The sequence below is a fragment of the Corvus moneduloides genome, chromosome 1 (assembly GCF_009650955.1).
Source record: "Corvus moneduloides isolate bCorMon1 chromosome 1, bCorMon1.pri, whole genome shotgun sequence".
In the NCBI taxonomy this organism is placed as follows: Eukaryota; Metazoa; Chordata; class Aves; order Passeriformes; family Corvidae; genus Corvus; species Corvus moneduloides.
Genome location: NC_045476.1, coordinates 67,365,083 through 67,388,331, shown reverse-complemented (window position 1 = coordinate 67,388,331; position 23,249 = coordinate 67,365,083). Strand labels below are relative to the sequence as shown.

Genomic DNA, 23,249 nt, shown 5'->3' with positions numbered 1-23,249 from the left:
TATTCAAGGGGGAAACAAGAGGAGGGATGGAAAAGGAAGGGTTCGGTCTAGACTTCCAAAGCAATTTCCTTTTCCCTACAGAGCACAGCTCATTTCCTTCCAGAGCGATGTGGCTGGGAAGTTGCACATTTCTTCTCAGCACTGACTTTCCTGAAATTTGTTGAGTCAAAGCACAGCTACTAGGCAGGATCCAGAGGACCATAAACAGGAGTGTGTGAGTGTTTTTCTCACTGCCAAACAGGAGAATAAACAGAGATTAATATAGAAAGGAGAGGGCGGTCTAGATAAGCAGCCACAGGGTGGAAATGTTGAAAAAAAAATAGACAAATATCCATAGACACACCTGCACTTGGGCGTTTCTGCACTGTAGGGCCTCACAGGGCTTATTTTTGCCATAAATGTCTCAAGGACAGAAAATTGAGCAATGTGGAAGTTGATGATTTTCCTTGAGGGTTGATTACAAGGTCTTGCCTTTGGGGGGAAAAAAAAATGTAATGGTTTATTGTTGTAAATTTAACTCCTTATACATTGTATTTAGCTCAAGACAGGAGAGTTCTTTTTCTTTAAAATGCATTTATATTTGCTGGTTTTAATAGAAAGACATTTAGTACTGTGGCATCCACTCTTATCAGGTTTCTGTTTTTGCTTTAAATCAAACTAATAAATTGGTTTAAGTCAAATTAAAACCAGGCCTAAGGAGTAGCATAGTCATGACTGAGCAACTTGCCTCCTCCGGAGAGTTCAAGATACTCTGTGCTTATATTTTTTCAAATGAATTAAATTCAGTTTAGAAAGGAAATGCTATGGGAAAAAAAAAGAAATGATGAGATCTGTCGACTCCATGGAGTTTCCAATTTAGTTGGTGCCTTTATGTGTTTGTTTACTTACTTAAAAGACGAGATTTCTTCTGTGTTGAGAGTGTGCAGAGACATGAACAAGAATATGAGCTGGAAGCTGACTATGTGTTTGATGTAAGATAATTATTTGATCCATTCCATTTGGTTATTGCTTAGCAAGGCAATTCACATGGTGTTTATTGTCCTGCCACCAGTAATTGCAGATTAGTGTCTGAATAGCTGATACTTATTTCTGAGTGTGAAAAAGCTTGTAAATGATTTATTGTGCTAATTGTCAGAAAACGCACAATGAAGCTTTAGGGAAGTACTTCCAAAGTACTAGGTATTGCAGTTATGCAGGAACTTGAGTTGGTTGATTTTTTTTTAGTAGATGAATAGATGAGGAAACTTTTACATTTTATCTCAAAAATGAAAGTTCAGCAAACTATAGGCAGAGGAGCTTTAAAAGATCTCCTGCTTCTCATACCCTTTGCTTTGAATTCCCAGCTACAGGAAAACCTGCTATTAGCCACAAGGTGAAACACCACAGTGTTTGCTACTCTCCAGCTTGATGACATTTTTCCATGAAAGGAAAACACCTGGCTTAGGAAGAGTTGTGTAGGGCTGGGCATGCTGGGGGCACTGGTTACTGCATCCACTCAGTCATCCTCCACTCTATTGTGCCGACATATTGGGGCCTCATAATTTGGAGTTGCTGTCGGGCATGGGAAATTTTGCAAGGGCAGGAAAAAGACAATGCAATGTAAGCAAAGGCCTTGTGGAGTTCACACTGCAAATTATAGAACTTTTTTGTGGGATTAAAGGATGCTTTTTCTTGCTTGCTTCACTCGAGTTGCAGGAGGCCAGACTTGTACAACTTTTCCATTTCCAGAGGTACCTCTGCAGTGAAAATATGTGTAGCTGGTAGCCGAAGGTCCTTTAATTAGTTATAATTCTTCCAGCTATGTTGGACTGATTGGCTCATGTTTTCAACAGCTGTAGCTGGCAGGGAAATTTCTGCTCTGTTAAAGGGAGTTCTGGCTGTCCCAGGTATTCAAGATGAAATGGAGCTGGGGGGAAAAAAGATGGTTATGACATTCTACCGATACCATCTGCCATTGAGGAATCACTGTGGGCTTTTTTATTATTCCTGAAATGTGTGACTCTTTGTGGCTTGGACTTTTTTTTTTTTTTTTTTTTTTTTGACATGTTTGCTGTCTTTTGTCAGTTCTAAGACTGCATTTATTAGATCATCTGAGGGTGAGAGGCAAAGGTGCTGCTGTCTTAGAGGGAGAATGGATACATGACAAATACAAATGATTTAGAATGCTACTTTTGTAGATACGATTTTGACATTATGCACTCTGACCAGGGGAAGAAATTGCAGTAGTAGGTAATGTTTTTACCCTGCCAGAAAAAAGACAGGGTATTATCACAAATTTTTGAGTAACTTTTCATCTCATTTTTCCAAATATGCACTCTAGTCAGTGCAGGGGGGAGGATAACTCTTCAGGCACAAATTGAGGTTGACTGTGTTTGTACATGTAGATGTTCAGTGTTGCACAAAGCAGGGCAGTTCTAGAGAAAAAAGCAGTTGTGTTCCTGGACAGCCAGGATTTGAAGCAGTGCTATGTTAAGTGCTGAATGAGGCAGATCAAAATACACAGAGGCAGAGATGGAAATTAGAAGAAGGAAAAAAGCAGGGTATCCAGCTTTTTTGCCTACCATCTGGAAGGATTGCAGAGCCTGTGCTGTGTCCCAGGGTCTGTCAGTGGCATGTTGTATGACGTTAATAAAGAAACTGCATCTCAAAGTTCCCGAGGTCTTACATTTGTAAAATGAGAACAATAAGTAAGGTGCCCTGGGTTCTGTGAATAAAAAGGTGCTGTATAAAAATTGGTTTAGTACTGCTGCTGATAATAATAATAATAATAATAATATATATGATAATAATTGATTTGTTCTCAACATAATTTTAATCCAGATAGAATTATGTCTTTTTTTCTGTGAACAGTGCTAAGATACATAAAGGTACAAAAACATTGCAGTTCCTCTGAAGATATTGCATAGGCACAGCCTGTAAGGATTCTGGAGTTCTTTTCTTTTTCTCTTGTGTAACATAGCCCATAGCAGTAAAGTATTTTCAGATCAGTGCTTTTCAACAGAAGTGTTTAGCATTTTCCCAGGAAATGATCAACAAATAAAACACCCTGAGAAAGGAAGCTAGCTTTTACTTTGTTTTTGAAGGTGCCTTGTAATTTGCAAAACAAGATGGAAGGGGCTAGATCTCCCATAGCATTCGCATCTAAAGAACAGCATGTTTTACGCTGAAGTAACATTGGTGGAATATAATAGATAAGAAGAGTTACATTTCTTATTTGTACCTTTGCATCTCAATTGGTGTTGTAGCTGACTCTGAGGCAGAAGGGGCGGAAGAATGCATGGCCATCTCTTGGCATCAGAAATGACAGTGCTCAGGTTTTATCTCTGTACTAATAATGCCTTTCCTGTCACTGTCTCCTTTTCAATTTCACTGGCCAAATAAAATGAAGTGCATTCACACTGAAGAACTTGTGTTCTTAGAAGTCTCTAGATTTGGAAAAAAACATAGCTGGCTTGTTTAATGAACAACCCTTGGTTCCAATCCCTAATTTCAGAACCCGCCTTCTTTCAGTGCTGTAGGTGAGCTCAGAGGGGCCACACTCGGGCGGATAACTGTGATGCTCAGTGGAACTGGAAATGTGCGCGTAAATTACACTTCTAGCTAGTGCCTTTTTTTCTCCTTCTTTGGTACAAGTGTGATGAATACTCAACATCACTAAGCTGGTTGGAAGCAAGCAAAATAACAAGGTTACACCACAGTCAGAGTTTTTTCAATGTGAAGGAGGTCTTGGTGTTTCCTAAACACTTGGGGGAGGAATATTTGCTTCCTGAAGCTTCAGGAGGTAAACGAAGACTTACTGGGCTGTGTATCCCTTGACTCTTGCTAACTTTACCTAAGCATTTAAGAGGTGTTACAGAAATAAGTGTGACCAGACAACCACAATGCTTCTCAGAAAGTAGGTTTTTTGAGGTGTGACACTGTCCATTTTGTGTCACCCTGGGAGCCCTGCTAAAGCAGGGAGGAGCAAATCCCTCCATCACAAATGCATAAAATGGGCTGAGGATGGATTATAAAGGTATGTTTTCCACATCACTAAATTATTTTCCTCTTTCCTACCCGTTGCCTTTATATCAGAAACATTGCTGGAAATACATCTGGGAAATTAGCAGAATGTTTGTTTTACTTCTTTTCAAAGTGTTTTCATGGTTTTAGGCGAGTGACTTATGTTCATTGGCCCTTGCATGAGAGACTGAAACCTATTTCCTTTTCCCTTAATTAGAGCATGTGGCATATCAGGTTTCTGAGCAGTGAATTTCCTTTCAGGAGATAGGTGAGCATATGTGGTAGAAGTGGTTGTTTTTGTAAACTTGAGAAGTTGGTCCTTCTGTACTTTATAGATACTTTCTTAAGCCAAACTTGTACTTTTCATATAGACAGAAGTGCAATTTTTTTTCTTTTTTCTTCCCCACCTCCCCTTTTTTATTTTTGGAATTAAATAGAGAAGTGGGAAGTTAGAAATATCTGAGGGAATTTCTAGGAGGGTGGCCATAGGAGTGTGGTAGCAAATGTGGTGAAGGCAACAGGCCAACCCCGTTTGTGTGTGTAACTTGATTTTGAGTCTGCAGAGCTGGTGCTGGTGAGAAAGGGGGAAAAAAATTAAAATGGAGAGATTGTGCGCTGTTTTTTAAGGTCATGTATTTTTATATCTGCTGGCTTGTCTGTGTGGGTGGGCAGGTATGAGTCTTGGTCTGTCTCCTTGTGCAGTGTCAGAGGGAAGTTCAGGTCGGTGTGGTGCCAGGGCCAGCCCACATCCTCCACCCACACAGCCCCGTGAGCAGTTGCACACATCAATCAGGGAGAGCCCTCAGCCCCTGGCACTGTTGGGGCAGGTGTGTGAGCTCATGGTGACATCAGATGACTGTCACATTGCCATGGGGCAACCTCCAGTGCCTGGCCTGTGTTCTGTGTACATCAGGTCTACCTCCTGAAATAAATTGTGGTGCAAAACGTACAGCTCCAACACTCAGACCACCTATAGCCATCCTTTTCTCTCACAGGTGCTTTGGGGTAGAACAGATGGAAAAAATGAGGAGAATGATTTTAGAAGATGTTGCAGATCCCCATGTAACACCCCCTGCAAAATGCCATGCTCTTTAAGGTGTCAACCAGTTATAAACAGAGGGAGAGAGGGAAAACCAAGGCTGTGTTCAGCCAAAAGAAGAGTTGGCTAGATCAGTCATGACCAAAACTTTGGATAGTTTTTGAAGGACAGACAGATGCTGTGGGGAAAAGTTCTTGCAAAGCTACTGCTTTCATGTCTATTTAATACTGGGTTTTTTTAAGCACCAGTAGTTCCCCTTGTTTTAGTTTTCCAAAAGGTGAACCCAGAATAAATGCAGACTCACCCTACCCAGCCTTTTTATTTTGGTATCTCAGTGTTTTGTAGTATACCAACACCTACCTGTAAATAAATTGACTGTATATAGTGAAAATAGTCTGCACTTCGGTTTGTGCCCAGGTAAGTGTGGAAGGGCATCACTGGCTTAATTTGCCCCTGGGAATTCGGTACAGTGTCTCTGGGTTGTATGAGCACATATGAGAGAGGAATTCAGTGTCACCTTCTGGTGATTTCTATAGGATATCTGTATTAGCCCTTATTTTGCTAAGCAGATGTAGTATGTTGGATCAAATTATTGTAACACATGCCAGTGGGCAGAGGAGGACATCCGAGGACTGTGGAGATGGTAGGTGCCTCCAGACCTGGGCATGCTCTTAAGACTGTTGGCAGAATGATGTCTCCACTATTTGTGGGAGGGATCTCAAAACTTAAATATCTCCACAAATTAAGTTTAAGGTGTGTTTCAACCTGCCTGTAGCAGGCTGCCCTCTCAGAGCCTGGAGGACAGGATGCATGTGTACCATCCTTCCAGCTGCAGTCTAAACCTTGCTTATGAACAAGTGTATGAAGAAACTCAGAGAATTTAAATTAAAGAGCTTATTCAATTATTTTATCTTTACATGTAAGCAAGAGATAGCAGGATTTTCAGGAGTGGTGTTAATCACTATAGCAATCCTTTCTAAAGAAAAAAAAAAGCATTTTTTCATCCATTAGAATACTGTCGCCTTCCTGATTAAGTGTATTCACAGACATATTAAAATTACAGGGTAAGTGCCTACTTGGGAACAAATTCCCCCTATATTGCCATGCCAACAGTGTTCATGCTGTTCCATTTCACCAACAGATAATAATAGGCATAGATGCCTAGACCCATGAAAGGAGGTGGCTTCAGTTCTGCTGTGCAGAGTTGTTAGATGCAGTAGAGCAATTCTGACTTCTACAAGGTATTTCCAGCTTTGAAACACTGTTTTATTTAGTGATGAAATGTAATGACTTTGGAAGTGTATAAGTGAGTATTGCCACGAGTGTAGCTTACATAGATAACGAGACTATCTTCAGCTATGTTACGTAAGTTTTGGTTGGCGTGACATCTGTGAAAGAGGTCTGAGTCTTTCTGGCTTAGGATGTGAACTCAATGACCGCTGAACTGTTGAGAAGAATCTCCCTGTAGGGAGAAGTCTCTCTTTCCCCACTGCTTTATTTTTCTTTTCTGCCAATAACCTCTCTTGAAAACAAACTCCTAGACCAGCTGCTTCAGTGTCAATGTTTTTTTGCTTTTCCTATAAAAGCTGTTCTCTGCTTGTTTCGCACTCAGGAGCCACATGGGTGGTGGTGGCTGTGCTTTAGGGTACAGGAATTGCTTTCTATGCAATCAAATAACATTGCATGGATGTTGACTGACAGGTTGAAGCACAGGAGAGCGACCATGAGATGGTAATAAAACCGATGCAGCGTGCTTGGCTTTACCAGCCCTGGTTTGCTATTTTACCATACAAATGAGCTCACTCTCTTATCAAATTTTCACAGGGTAAGGGTAGAATAGGCTGGTACAGATGGTGGAAGAAATCAAGGGGGACAGGGAGAGAGGGAGAAGAAAATGGAAAAAGAAGGAAAATATTTGTCAGGCTTGATAGTGTTAATGAAAACATAAAGAAAGAAAGGAGGAAAGCAATGTTTGGAGAGCAAAGAGTGACCTGACAAATGTGACCTCTGTTTTTCCCAAGGGCTTCTGACTTTGAAACCAAAGCTGCCTTTAATATTCACCAGGTGCCATCAGGGTGTTTTGATTGCTTTTATGGAAGGGAATTGGCCTCATAGCTTCAGCATCTGCACTTCAGTGAACTTCAGGGACAGGGTGTATTCTTGTTCAGATCATAACCCTTAAGGTTCAAAGGCCATGAGCAGCTCAATAATTAATCCTGTTACTTCCACAGGAGGCAATGAACACAGACCTATACTTCACACCAGTTTTATCACAGCAGTCTTTCCAGTCCCTCCTCAAACACGTTCTGCCTAAGCATCTCTGAACAGCTGACCAGAGCAACTGGAAAGCGAGGCAGACAGAACACAGAAGCAAAGTTGGCAGTAAGATTGTTCCTCATGCTGAAATAATACTCTGAAGTTTGTATTTTGTCAGCTGAGATTATAGTTCAATTTCTTGGAAGAAGTAAGATGCTATTTTGCTCAAGATATATGGCTCTCTGTCCCCTGTTGTTATATAAGCAAATTGTTGGTACTTATCATCCTCTTTCTGGCTGCTTCCTCTCTGTAGGTAATTGTGCCTCTGATATTACCTAGATATCTCAGCCTTGCTCGTGACCTGAGAGTGCATTTTAGCTCTTCAGGTAATTGTCTTGTCCTGCAGATGATGGATTTATAGGAATATTGCATACTGTCAGTAAGAAGAAACAACTGACTCATTGGTGGGGTTTTTAATCCCCCTTCCCCTTTCCTCTGAGAGACCCAAGAGCCAACCATTTCTGGCCAGCTCCTCCTCCCCTTGTGAAGCTCAGGGAATTCAAGCAGCTCATCTAATCCCCTGGCACTGAGGCTGTGTTGCAGCGGGGAGGAAAGTACGATAGGCAACATATCCTCAACAGAAGAGTTTTTCTGGGAGGAGGACCTAGGGCTACCCAAGAGCCAACTCAGGATCACTGAATTGTGGGTCACTGGAGTAGTGGGGTAAGATTGCCTTGAGAGGTTCTGTCCGACGATGACTCTTCGATATCTTTGGTTTTCTCAGCCTTAGTACTGTGGCAAATACATGCTTTAGGAAGAGAATATAATAGTATCTCTAAAATGTCTAGTTGTACTGCAGGACCTCGTGGGTCCCAATGTGCAACAGGTTGAACACTGCTTCAGCTCATCAGTCACCTTCTGCACCCAGTATCTGTTCATTCTACCATCACCTCCCATACCCAACTATCTGTTTTACAGTCCATTAATTTCAAAGTATAGGACCAGAGTAACTTCAACGAGAGATAGGGAAGGGGTTTAAAAGGGCCTGAAAAAATTGCAAATTTGCAAACAAATGATTGCAAATGGTCATCATATTTGAAGAGCCATGCCAGTCCAGTGAACTTGTCACTGACTGGAAAAGGGGAAACAGAAGGGAAAAAAGGAAGACCTGAGCATGAGGAACTTCAGGACAGTCAGTCTTACTTTGGTGCCTGGCAAGATTGTGGGAAAGATCCTCCTGGAAACTGTGCTAGGTCATGTGGAAAATAAAGAGGTGATTGGTGACAGCCAACATGGCTTGACTAAGGGCAAATCATGCCAGACAAACTTGGTGGCCTTTTGTGACAGGGTTACCATATTGGTGGGTAAGGGAAGAGCAACTGATGTCATCTACCTAGACTTGTGCAAAGCATTGCACAATAACACATAACATCATCATCTCTAAATTGGAAAGGCACAGATCTGATGGATGGATCACGTGGTGAATAAGGAATTGGCTGGATGGTTCCACTCAAAGTGTTGCAATCAATGCCTCGATGTCCAAGTGGAGGACAGTGATGAGTGGTGTTCCTCAGGAGTTGGCATTGGGGCCAGCACTGTTTAACATCTTTGTCAGTGACATGGACAGTGGAATTGGAGCACCATCAGCAAGTTTGCTGACAACACCAAACTGTACAGTGCAGTCAACATGCTGGAGGGAAGGGGTGCCATCCAGAGGGGCCTTGACCAGCTTAAGAGGTGGGCCTTGCTAACCTCAACGTTCAACAAGGCCAAATGTAAGGTCCCGCACCTGGACCGGGGCAATACCAGACACAAATACAGGCTAAGTGGTTGGAGAATGGATTGAAAGCAGCCCTGAGGAACAGTACTTGGGAGCGTTCAGTGACAGGAAGCTCAACATGAGCCGGCAATGTGTGCATGCAGCCCAGAAAGGCAACCGTATTCTGGTTGCATCTACAGAAGTGTGGACAGCAGATTAAAGGCGGTGATTCAGCCCCTCTACTCTGCTCTAGTGAGACCCCACCTGGAGTGCTGCATCCAGCTCTGGGATCCCCAGCATAAGAAGGATGCAGACCTGTTTGAGCAAGTGCAGAGGGAGACACACATATGATCAGAGGGTTGGAACACCTATGAAGACAGACTGAGAGAGTTGGGGTTGTTCCGTCTGGAGAAGGCTCTAGGGTGACCTTAGAGCAGACTCCCAGTACCTAACGGGAATCTGCAAGAGAGCTGGAGAGGGACCTTGTACAAGGGCCTGTAGTGGTTGGACAAGAGTAAATGGCTTCAAACTGAAGGAGAGTGGATTGAGATCAGGTATTAGGGAAGAAATTTTTTTATGAGAATGATGAGACAGTGGAACAAGTTGGCCAGAGAAGTGGTAGATGCTTCATCTCTGACAACATTCATGTTGAATGGGTCTTTGAGCAACCTGGTCTAGTGGAAAGTGTCCTTGCCCATGGTGGGGTGTTGGAACTAGATGATCTTTAGGGGCTCTTACAAGCACAACTGTTTTAGGATTCTGTGATTTGGAATGCTGATGTGCACCAAAGATCCAGAGTGCTAGCATTTGCTGAACTGTACATGATGATGTTGTTAGGAGTTGCATTTCATATTGTTGGACAAATTGCATCTTGTCTTTACCTTTGTGTAAAAGTGCTGAATTTATATTGTAGTAGTGCTTCTTATTTAAAGTGAAAAATGACTGCATAAAGTTGTATTTGAATCGAGAGGGAGCATTTTATTAATTACTAAATAATGATATGATGAAATTGAATCATACTGCCTTTTCCAATTTTTCTTTGCGGAGCGCATGCCATGAAAGTGTGTGCATAAATAAATAGTTTCTTTGTGTCTCGAAAAACATATTGTAAATGTTTAATTTAATTTTAATGACAATGACAGTTTAGAAAGGAAACACTATTCAAAGACAAGAAGTATAGCAGTAAGAATTTAATTGTATGAGTTTTAAATAGAATATTAGAAACATATTCTAGAGTCACAATATTAACATGCTTATATATATTTTTGTCTTGTTAACATCAAACTATGTTTGGAAATTTTCTTGAAAATTTCCAACCCATGTGCAAAATATAGGTACCTGTTCTTTAGACCTCAGGATAAAAAGCTTACAGTTGGTGAGTGGGATTTAGCAATGCTACGAGCATAGCTGTGTGCCTTGGGGCCGATTATAATCACCAGGGAGATTGAAGTGTATTGAAAACCAGAAAATCTCGACAAGCCTTTTAAATGAATTGTTGAAGTCCTCTAAGAGGATTTCAGAATAAAGGTATCTGAATGCATTCACATGTGTGGGGAAACCTGAGCGCATATGTGCATTCCTGGGCCCTGGAGTAATTTCATGTAATACTAGCAGGAACTGAGCCTGTGTTACTGTAAAGTGCATGTCGGCTTGGATAGTGCCTTGCAAATCCATTCAGAGCCCTTATTAGTGTAAGAACACTTCTGATGGAGAACATGGACCTTCTTCAATTGCACCAAGTGATTTTTAAGGATGCTTCAACATGGGGAACTGAATAATTGAGCCTGGAGGAGAGTGTTTCAAAGTAGATTTAAAAGAAAAAGAGCAACTGGTCCATCTTGGAAGTAATACTGACATGGTTTTTTGTATTTGTTTCTCACATGGTTAAAAATAATATTTTAGTATTGATGAAGTCATCTCTAGTTTGTGTTCAAGAGGAAGCTGCATCAATATTTGCAGCTGAAACGTTCTCCTGCTGCATTCCTAAATTTAACCTTCAGCTTCATCTCCCCGTAGCATAGTTCTGGTTGCATTGTGAAATGAGCAACAACTGATACAATCTTTACTACTACCTTTATTTCTTTCTGCACAAAGAATTTTTTTCTGTGGTAGAAGAAAAAACAATATTTTGAAGTGTTTCCACCAAGGTACAGCTGGGAAAAAAAAATAGAAGGCAGAAAACAATTCTCATTATTTTCATTAAGAAAATGTCAAATAATTCAACACACATGGCAAAAAAAATCCTGAACTTTTGACCATGCTTTTAAATGTCAGTCTTAGCAGTTATTTGTGGTGAACCTCTATGTATGAGTGAACAGAGAAAAGGTTACACTCAGATGTCCTGAAGTTAGTGTTCTGGATGTATTTTGAGTGCTTGTTTTTTTGCATTTTACTGCTCTTGCAAATTAGCCCACAAGGTTATGAAAACATAAGTAAGCCAATGAGTTTGTGAGTTTGAGATGCTACACCTACAGATGTGTACACAATTTTTTCATGTTGTAAAGTGGATATGAAATGGAAGCATAGAATGGTTAGGGTTGGAAAGGACCTTAAAGATCATCTCATCCCAACCCACCTGCCATGGGTAGGGACACCTTTCACTAAACCAGGTTGCTCAGGGCCCCATCCAACCTGGCCCTGAACACTTTGATGGATGGGGCATCAACAGCTTCTCTGGGCAACCTGTGCCAGTGCCTCACCACCCTCACAGCAAATAATTTCTTCCTAATACCTAATTAAACCTGCCCTCTTTCAGCTTGAAATCATTGTGCCTTATCCTGTCACTATCTGCTTGTATAAGAAGTCCCTCTCCCTTCCTTTTATAAGCCCCCGTAAGGTATTGGAAGGCTGCAAAAAGATCTCTTCTCTGGGCTGAACAACCCCAACTCTCAGCCTTTCCTCATAGGAGAGATGTTCCAGCCCTCTGATCATCTGGCAGTTCATCAATATGAATTGCCAACAAGTGTTAGAGTAGACCAAGTTTGCACCATCAATTATTTTGTGAGATATTGTGCATTTAATATATTTAACATATGTAAAACGTTGCATTTGAAGAAATCCGTGGTGATTTTCTGTGCACATATCTGTTACGAAAATTTTTTTATGAACAACAGCTCTTTTTTCTTTTTGTTCAGATATCCACAAACAAAAAACAAAATGAGAGAGGGTATTGATAGTTATTATTTATGTTTGCTCTATGTACCTAGTTTGTTCAAGTAGCCAGTTTACTGCTAGTGACAACCTGCTGCCTGACTAGTAATTCCACCTACAGTCTTAAGTGTGAAAAAGAAGATACAGGGATAGATGTAATTAAACTTTTGGAAGAGTTGTTCATTTTAGTAGCTGCTTCCTTTGAAAATTCCTTTAAGACTAGTGGGACGTTAGAACCCATAGAAGTGAAAATGCATTTGATGATATGGATGAAGAGAACAGAGGCATGGTACTGCAGTGCTTACAGCAAAGATGGCTGATGTGGGAGATGACAGAACTCTTGGGGAGACATCTATGCCATAACTGCTGCATTCCAGGTGCAGCAGCTCAAGAAAATAAATCTCTGGATCATCCCTTTAAAAAAGAAAAAAATTGTGGTGTTGAAGCACAGTGTGATTTTTTTAAACTCGACTATTTACCTTGGAGTTCTTAAGGGAGGGAGAATAAAAAAAGGTTGGATTGTGAAATACTGGCACACCTTTGGCTACAGTGTGCAGATGGGTGTAAATGTAATAATGTTGTGGCCGTATGAAGAAGGGGCAGAGTAGATGGGTACATCTGCTGACAATCTTTCTTTTTAATTTGGAGCCACCTGAAGGCAATAAGTAGCTGGATAATAACTCAATCGCCATACGGCTTCCGGTCCTTCAGATTAGTGTGCAGTAGGGGAAGGGAAAAAGGAGTCTACTTTTAACTCTGGCTTCTGTTTGCCTTTTTGTGAGCCTGAGAACATTTCCTGTCTGCTTGGTGATGGGAAATATAACCAAAACAGTCATCGATGAGTGACATTTCTCATGGCTGGCTTTCAACACTAGGTTTTCTGTGCCACCTCAGAGATGCTGCAACATGCATGAAGGGGAAAGTAGGCCAAATCTTTACCATGCTTTGCAGTTAACCCACTTTAATATTTTCCCTTTTTGGCTTCTGAATATATATTGCATCGTATCTAAAATACATTTCCCAGTTATAATTCCTTAGAGTCCAGTATTGCAAAGAGCAGGTGAATATTGTCCAATAAAATACATGTACTTCTGTGAGAGTCGTATTTTGAAATAAGGAGTTTTACTTCGGTCTAGAATTTATATATAGACTCTGTACTTATAGTTTACACATTTTTGCCTTTGTAGCTTCCCATACTTTCCTTCCTGTCTGTGTTCTCATATTTCCTTTCTAAATTATGGATATGAGGGAACAACCATTTTCCTTAAAAAGAGCTTCACTTTTGGGGATAATCTATGGCCATTTTAAGAAAAGTCAGCAGGAAGGGTGTTGCCGAACACAGGATTATATGAAATGGGGCTTTAGGAAAAACAAACCAAAATCAGCAGCCCTCAGAACCCCGTTGAGATGGATAGTACTAGGAAAAAATGCCCATCCTGCTTGTTTTTCTAGGAGGGTTTTGTGCTCTAGATTATAGCTCTTGGCCTGTCTCTGTCAGAATAAGCTTTGCAATGCACATTCACCTGCCATGTGAAGGGTGAGGCGAGGAAAGGGGGATGACTGAGTGAAGAATGGAGCAACAGTGAGACAATTTGTACTTTGGCTGTGTTTTGTATTGATGCTACGCTAAATCTTTGTAAACACAGGTTAGGAGTGTAGACCAGCATGTAATATCAATATTGGCAACTTTACTAGAATCTGTTGCCCTATTGAATTGTTTAATTACTTTAATGAGAGAATGTGAAGATATGCAGCTCTTTAGGAAGAATTTGTGAAGGAGGCAGTCAAGTCACCTCTTTTTTTGAACTGTACAGAAAGCTGTCCTTTTATTTGTTGGAGATGAGAAGTCAAAGTTTCAGTTTTGAAGGGACACAGGCATGGACAAGTGAAAGCTGGGTTTCTGTGAGAAATTGTACTGGGGATTTTTTGACTTGGAAAAATGTGAAATACTGAGACATACATTGCTCTCCATTTTTCACTCCTTTTTCTTGAATCTAGAATATAAAGCCTAGGTGGCTCTTTGTTGACTTTCTGTAGTTTTTGTCACCAGATTACTGTGCCTTCTAGTTCAGCAGTGCATGGTAGATACTGTTGCTGAGTAAAACTCTGGCTTCTTCTCATGGGTGTTAGAGAGAATGTGCAGCATGGGTGAACAGGTTTCAGAAATCCCAGTGGAAGCAGCTGGGAACTCCATCCTCTGGACTTTGCTTTAGGACCTTATTAATTATCTTCCTTTCCCTTAGGGGGATTTTAGGCCCTGCAGAAGTGCATTACCTGTCCCTACATAGGCAGTGTGCTCATAACATCCAACAGCTCAGAAATTTCTATGATGTTGTGAATTGCATGTATGTGTATGTTTGCATGTGCATGTTTGTCTATCCATAATTATTTTTAAAAGGTAAGGCTTGGTATTTTAGTTTTGACAGCTTTCTATTCCTTTAGATGTTATTTCCAGGGTCAGTTTTGCTGTTACTACTTCATCTTTGGGGAATGCTGGGTAAGGATAATATTTGATGTGGCAAATTCTTGCTGTTCTACATATTGTCCTGTTAAATGTTCTTCACAGGGCTGTATGATGGAGCTCAGACATAGTTTGTTTCACCAGATAGGGAAAGTAATGAAATTCTAGTCTGAAATAATGATGCTGTGATGTTGTTCCACGTTTGAGAGAGATTTGGTACCTGTATTTAACCAAGGCTCTGCTTTGACAGTGGACAGACAGACTGTGTCTGAACTAAGAAGTTAAACTTGCCTGGGAGTATCCTCTGGCACTAAGGATACGGACAGCCCATGATGAAATCATACAGCTCTTACTCTCCAAAAGAAGGTGACCACATCCAATCTTACAGGATTTATCTCTGGGCAGTGTTTTTCCCCTGTGGTGCTGGGGAGTCTGCCAAACCTGTGCCAAGAACTTGTCTAATAACTGAACTGCAGAGACAATTAAAGTGTACTGTCTGGGTTTACTTCTTGGCGCTGCTTAATTTGCTTATGTAGAAGAGGCCAAAGAGGAGTGTTTGACTATTTATCTCTGGTTATGCTTATTGAGGATCAGCATGCCAATTGATGCGTCTCATGTGTTTGGAAACTCATTTTGTCTTATCACTGCTGAAGACTTTGTTATGGTTTTGTGTTAAAATGACACACATGCTACTTCTGCATATCTCTTAGAGGGAAAAACAACTTAAAAATTGAAAAAGCAGCCTTATATCACTGGCAGTTGTATATGAGGCTCTGGGATGATAGAACTGAAAGAACTTGCCTTTTCCATGAGGTACTTTTTGCCCTTCCTGTGAGATAGTGATTTCTTTTCAGTATAAGATATAGTAAGCTCTTCTGTGTGCTTTGAGTGCGTGCCTGGTGTGTGTGTCTCTGCATATTCACACACATACATGCATTGCCCATGTACAGAGGAGGTCTGTAGTATCTGTGTATGATTTTCAGTAGCTAGCATTAAGTGACAGTGACAGGTCACGTGCGTGCTGGGGCTTGGGCCCAGCAGGAGGTGGTGCTTATGCACCTTCAGCATTAACACAATCGACATCCGCTCAAGAGAAGGGTGGCCGGGCCTTTCCTTAGGAAACATATGCCAAAACTATTATCAGGGTCTACGTCATGGCCTGCAGCAAACTGGACAGGATGTTAATGAGGAGGGAATTGTGGAAGGAATCTGAACGCAACCCATATTATCAAAACAGAATGCTGAATAAACAGGTTATTTCCATTATGGTGCCCTGTCAGCAATCTCAGTATTTTGATCTTTATCAGGTTTATGGTGATAAAGGTTTATTTTTCATTACTTAGTTGATACAGGTTGGGGGGTGTTTTAAATAAAAACAAATAAATAAATAAATAAATGCAAACATCTGGGAAGCTATAAAAGACTGTAGAGCCAGGACAGCTCATTATTTCTCCTTGACGAAGAAATCTCTGGTGCATCCTGTGATGTCTATGACAGTGTGTAATGAGGTACTCCACTATGTTAAACCCAGAGTCATAATTCTGTCTTATCTGCTGCAATAATGAGACTTTTTGAACTACTAAACTCAGCAGAAGTTATAGGTATAAAGAAGATGGTGTGTGTTTTGCAACTGTTTACAACAGGTGGAGGCCAAGGAATTCAAATTGGTTTTTTTTTTTCATTCAGGGACCTTGCTTCAGAACCTAGCTTGGAATTTGAGTTGATGATTCAAACAGCGCCTGGCACTAATTTAATTTCATATTTGGCAATTTTCTGTAGAAGTCCTTGTTCAATATTTTATTGCTTACTTTGCTTCTATTTGTTCTTCTTTTATCTTTTTCTTCCTGGCCCTCTCCCCCTCCCTGAAGGTTTGCCTGAGTAGCAAGAGTGAGATAGATAAAATAAATACCATTGGTGATAATGACTGTCCATTTAAAGCAATTTTTTAGATGTGTTTTACAAAGCAAAATACCAAAGGAATATAAAACCACTTTTTTTTTCCAAGATGCCAGCTGTTAAGCGTCTGCATTCTTATGGATTGATCCTAAGTTCAACATTAACATTAGTTTGAAGTCCCTTGAAATGTTAGGCTGTTTATTCATAAAATTAATTAAATATGGCCAATGTCATAGCAAGTTCATTTTGTCATTAATTTTCAGCTTCCTTGTCTTCCCTGGACAATGGATGTATTTTTGCCTACATCTTAGCTAACGTGCAGTAACTAACATGAGGTGAGCTGTAGTTGTAATATGAGTTAGCCGGGTGACATGGTTCTTGGCCTCTTGGCAAAGTATTCACGTACTCCCTTGTCTTTTTTATGGTTTTACCAAATGTCAGCTCATGTGTGCTAAGAATAGGTCTTGCTGCTCTCCGCCTCAACAGGAGTGACCTCAGCTCTGACCTGGAGCTTTCCTGTCTTGGGTAGAGATGGTTCATGTGTGAGAGCCATTCCAGCTGCAGCTCCTTAGCCCCCTGAGGTGGAAATCTGTGTCCTGGTCTGCTAGAAATGAGAGCTTTGGTGATGCAAACCTATCGAACAGCCCTTGACTGGCAGTCACTGTCACTCATTGTCAACCTGAGCTTGATTTGAGGAACCAGCTGCTGGTAAAGGGCTATTGAAAGCATTTTTTTTTTTTTTTTTTTTGTTCTTAAATTTTCCTTTTCAGGGGAGATACCTGTAAATATCAGGTACTTAAGAAAGGGAAAAGTTGGATCTGATCTATTTGTTTATGTGCCACACCATCATTCCGGGTGACCTAGTTTGGTATTGTGATGAGATCTGAAGAGCAGAGTATTGAAAATGTTGTTTGTGAGTGCCTGTGTGCCAGAACAGTATGGGATAAAATCATCTTAATGAGATGCTAGATCATCTATGGAATGCATCTCTCAGTAAATACAGTGGATTTATTTTCCTTAAGAGGAACACAATGAGCCTCTCACAGGATGCACTTTTGTAAGGCTGAAAAAGAATAAATAGATGCTTTAGTTCTTTTAAGGGTTAAACAGAAGCAATTTTCTGCAGTACCCTACAGTTGCAGCTGTCATGGCAGTTGTTATTGTCAGCCTGCTCTAGATTCACATCTAATGATGGAACATTGGACAAACTTCTGTGTAAATTTCTTCAGAAATAAAATAAAACACCTTTTTTTGTTTGTTTGAAAAAAATAATCACGGAGATGTTGTTTTATTATTGTAAATCAAGATCCAGAACCAGATAGTCCAAAATACTACTGTAGCTTCCATCAGAAAATCAAGGCCTGTCAGGTGATATCACATCCACTCCCTTTCCAGCTTTGTTTGACCCAAGAGGAAATTCATTGAAATGCTTGCTAACCTTTACTGAGCAAGAGGAGTGACTTAATAAACATGATTTTCCCCTTGGGAGTTTTACTGCCTGGCCTAGGTTTAGGATTCCCTCTTGACATTTTTCTACCCATGTTCTGCTTCTCCCAGAGAACACAGAAAAGAGACTAGTTGCGTTGATGTTCCCCTGGAAGAAACACAGTATTGATCAGAGCCTTTGCCAGATAATAACACTACGCATAAGCCGATAAGAAGGGCAGACTTTACTGTTCTGAATTTGTAAGGGGAATGTCATAAGCTGTATGAGTTTTCATTATCTCATTCTTTATAGGGAAAAGGTGAAGTATGGGCAGTGGCGAGGAAACAGAATGTTTTTTGCTTTTCCTTAATGCATACTGCTAGTAAATTTGTACTGACTGCAGGTCGTGTTATAAAATGAATGAATAAAAGATGATTAAGGGTTCTTTACAGAAGGGAAGTTGCACTGCTTTTTGCTTCCCCATCCTGATTCTGGTTGATGGTATCCTCTAGTTAATTAGTTAATTTTCATGAGTAAAACTCAATCTGCTACTGTTTTTCAAACTATTTTAAAAAAATTAAAATCTGTTTCCCACTTTTCTGTCCTTCCTTAGAGTAGAATCCACATCTCTCAAATGGAATACATTCATGACTCTATTGATTTTTCTTCTCTTAGTCTACATCCATTAACCACAATAAATTCCATACTGAAATAATAAATGTGTCTTCCCACCAGGTGAATGGCATTGCTTTCTTTTTCACTTCCAGACCCGAGGAATTATTTGTGCTTGTTTGTTTGCTGTGTTAGCATTTCTTTGCAACTCATGTGTCACTAAAAAACCTCCCTTGACATAAGTCCTCCACTTTTTAATTGTCCCACTCCTGCCTGAGTCACTGTAAGTGAACGTTTCAGTCCAAGGGTGTACACTAGAAATAGAGCTGATAGCCTATTTAATAGACTTGCAGGCTGAAGTAAATAACACAACTCCATCAATAGGAGGTGAAAATTCAGCCACAGTTTTATAGATGGATTGGTCTGCCTGCTGCTAACATTTTTCATGTTTTTGAAGCCTGTGTTTTGAGACAGGTATTGATACATGTACATAAGCATATGCATGGATATGTGTGTTTAAGAAAACAAATTTTTTTTTAACTTTTTGGATGCCTAATTCTCTACAGAAAATAATGGTAATGAACATGAAGCCATAATTTGTCAAATCATTTTAGTTCAGTTTTGCATTGTGCCCTCATTTATCTCTGCTTTGCCTTCTGATGTGTATACTACATTATGTTGCACATTACTTCTTAACAGTCATGCAAACAGTACCCATCCTTGTACCAGTGTTGGACAGGAAATTTATAGATCCTGGGTCATTGTTATCCAAATAACCTCATTGTTGTGATTTTAGTAAAGAAAAGTGAAATGTGGTTAATATGGGATGTTTTGGTATTTTTAAATTATTCATCTGGCTTTCAAAGAACATAGTTCAGTTTTCTGAGCCAAAGGACTTACTTCATTCCTAATGCTTCATACTTCATTTTTCTAAATGTTATCAAACTTGGAAAGAGTTTTTTTGGTTTTCTTGATTTAATATGCTTTAACCACATATATGATTTTTTCTCCTATTATTCTATCTTGGTAGGGTTACTTTACAGATAATTGGGAGCATTGCAGCCGAAGTTAACACAGTATGGGGTGATGCCTTACTGCTTTAACTTTGATGTAAACAAAATTGGGGATTTTAGCTGATCATTTGCATAAACAGAACTTTCTCCTCCATAGCTTTTTCTAGTCAATCACTTGGAGGTGGAGACAGAAAAAGTCAGCTATCAAGTTCTGACTTATGCATTTTAGAATTCTGGTTTGCATACCCTAGTGTACATCTTTTTCCCTTGATTAAGATTCATTTCCTGTCATGCTACATTTTGATCAGCTTAAGGTGCATCAAAGTATAGATATACAATAATAAAAGACTTTTAACATATGTTTTAGCTAAGACATGTTAACAGCTCACTTTTAAATCTTTGTGTAGATAAAGCCTATGGCACCGTTCCTCATTGACTTGTTTATAAATAAGGGAAGACCTTTAACTCTATCCTTGGATGCTCAGCCAGGCATCTGTCATTTTTAGTGATTCATAGTCCACTGAATAATTTTGTGTCCTATGTGTCAACCAGAAGAACTGAGTCTTTTCTTTTAGAGCTGCATGAGTAAATGTAAAGTCACAAAACTGAGACTTTTGCAGGTGAATTACTGCTGATAAACTAAGGTTTAAATCAAAATATGAATTTGCTTGCTTGCAAAAGATACAGTTACAACATTTTTCTGGCAAGTTGTTCTGTGCTTATCATGTGTCTTGCTTCCTGTACTGTTCATAACGTACATTCTGTTTTCATTAATTATACATACCCAGTATGCATGTGAATTTTACTGTGGAACAGCATACATGCTACACACAGATTTTGTGTTTCCAAAATTGACATGGCAATGGTGTATTCTTCAGTATTTTGTGGCAATTTTATATCAGTACAAAATAATCCTACTGCAACCTGGAATTCATTTCTTGCAAAGGATATTTCTGTCCCCCTCCCTGTTCATTTGAATGATGTTTAAGGGCCTCTGTAATTATCTGAAGATACAAAACACATTAGAAGAGAAAATGAAGCAAGAGATGACACTGGCTCTTACCAAGGGCTGATTACACTTCTGAGAGATGGGTCTTGGCAGTAAAGTACCTTAAGCCCTGAGGAAAATTTCATAACTGTTGTTGATTTGTAATATTTGATACACTGAAAGAAGGAATTCTGCCTTATATAGTGTAACTCATGCCAATAACCCTTTACAAATCAAAATATAATGTATGTTAAAATCTGAGAATTGGGATATTTTGATCAAAGCCAATGCAAATGCATTGTTATTGAATAGCAGTAATAATGAACAAAATAAGCCCAAGAACAGCTAAAGAAAAAATATGTCTCCTTTTTTCCCCCAAAGGACCATATTTGAATACACTTGCTGCTCATAGAGCATTATTGACATGACTTTTATTAACAGTGATAGTCACTTCCTGCTCTGTTCTAAAAGACCATGCTTTTAAAAGCCATCTCCCCTTCCAGATTCCTGAATTAGGAAGGGATTCATTGATGGAACGTGACACTAGAAATGTTATTACTTATAGGGCCGAAGAAGATCTCTTTTACTCTTGGATAACGTCTTATACTGGATAAGAGATTTTGGTCAGTTAAATTGCTTTTGGCTTTTCCATCATGCTGTTAGTTAGTTAACATTATGAGAGAAAAGAGATGAGATACAATGGTGACAAGCAGCAAGTGAAAGCTTTACTTAGTCTGCTATAATTGGAGAATATTACAGAAATTGTGAAAGGGAAGTATATAGGGATTTTCCATTGAACAACGTACTTAAAGTCTTATAGGAGCAAACCCAAAGGATATATGAGTCAATGATGCACTGTATGGTTGCCCACGTCTGAGATACTGTCCTGTCCTTTGAGGAGATCCAGTAATTTGAGCTGAGCCCAAGTACCTAATAACAATATATTTTTAAGTGACTCATCAGTGCTCTCAGAAAACACAGGATATATGTGTCACAGTAAGAGAAAATAAGGCAGTAAACTTATATAATATTCTTAAACCTTCAGATAAGTTTTGAATCAAATACTCCATTCTATCACATTCTGTTCTTTACCACCAGACTTACTTTATTTCTTCTTTTATTAAGGATTAAGGAATAAATTTCTACTTGTTTTTGCATGCATTTTGAAATAATTGTGACTATAAAAAATCTTTAAATAAAATGCTGAGAAAACATTCTGTATGTGCTTAAGAAAAGACACAAAACAGAGTTTATGACTCCTGTCATGCAATTGAACATATCTTGATATTATTTAGTCTTTTGTTGTTGAGACTTGTCCTAAAAACCTTGAACAGTGCAACCTGTGGAAATCCAACAACGCTGGAATTAAGGCTGGACCAACATACCTTACTGTAAAAAGAAAGTAAAAGGCAAATCAGTGTTCTGATGTAGTCAGAAGTGAGTAGAGATGGTTGGAAGAACCCTTGCATTCCTCAGTTTTCTAGCTTTCCAGTCTGTGATGTGTGCTACAACTTAGAGCTGGAGCTATTTGTGAGTGGGACTCATGGAACATAAACAAAAAGGGCAAGAAGGAGGACCTGGGAATTACTGGCTAGTCAGCCTTACCTAAATCCCTGGAAAGGTGATGAAGCACCTCATTCTGGAGGACACATGGAGGACAAGAAGGTGATCAGGAATGGTCAGCATGGATACACTAAAAGTAAATGGTACTTGACCAACCTGATTGCCTTCTACGTTGAAAGAGCTTCCTGGATGGATGAGGGGAGAACAGTGGATATTGTTTACCTTGCCTTCAGCAAGGCTTTTCACACTGCCTCTCACAATACGCTCATAGGGAAACTTTGGAAGTGCAGACTGGATGAGTGGATAGTGGGTTGGATTATGAACTGGCTAAGTAGCAGATCGTGATTGGTGACAGGGTCTAGTTGGAGGCCTGTCACTAGTGGTGTCCCCCAGGGCCCAGTATTGTATAACTTACCCATCAGTATCTTGCATGAAGGGGCAGATGCCTCCTCAGCAAGTTCACTGACAACCCAAAGCTGTGAGGAGTGGCCGACACTCCAGAGAGCTGTGCAGCCCTTCAGAGGGACCTCGACAGGCTGGAGAGATGGGCAGAGAGGAATCTTCTGAATTTCAACCAGGGCAAGTGCAAGGTCTTGCCCCTGGGGAAGAAAAACCCCAAGCACCAGCACAGACTAGTGGCTGACCTGCTGAAAAGCAGCTCTGTGAAGGACCTGGGAATTCTGGTGGACAACAAGCTGTCCATGAGCCATCAGTGCCCTGGTGGCCAAGAAGGCCAGTGGGATCCTGGGGTGCATGAGAAAGAGCATTGCCAGCAGGTCAAGGGAAGTGATCCTGCCCCTCTTCTCAGCTCTGGTGAGGTGCATCTGGAGTGCTGTGTCCAGTTCTGGGCTCTTCAGTACAAGAGACAGGGAGCAACTTGAACAGGTCCAGTGGGGGGCAACAAAGATGTTCAAGGGACTGGAGCATCTCTCTTATGAGGAAAGGCTGAGGGAGCTGGGCCTATTCAGCTTTAGGAAGAGATGACTGAGAGGGGCCCTCATCAGTGTGTATAAGTATTTGAAGGGAGGGTGTCAAGAAGGTGGATCCAGGCTCTTCTCAGTGTCGAGCAACAGGACAAGAAGAA

At 40.2% G+C, this 23,249-nt stretch overlaps 1 protein-coding gene across 7 annotated transcripts in view; it reads left to right on the top strand.

Moving 5' to 3' along the window:
* The window catches only part of LOC116446410, a 300,266-nt gene that overhangs the window by 201,472 nt on the left and 75,545 nt on the right, over positions 1 to 23,249 (top strand). The gene's annotated exons all lie outside the window — the stretch shown is intronic.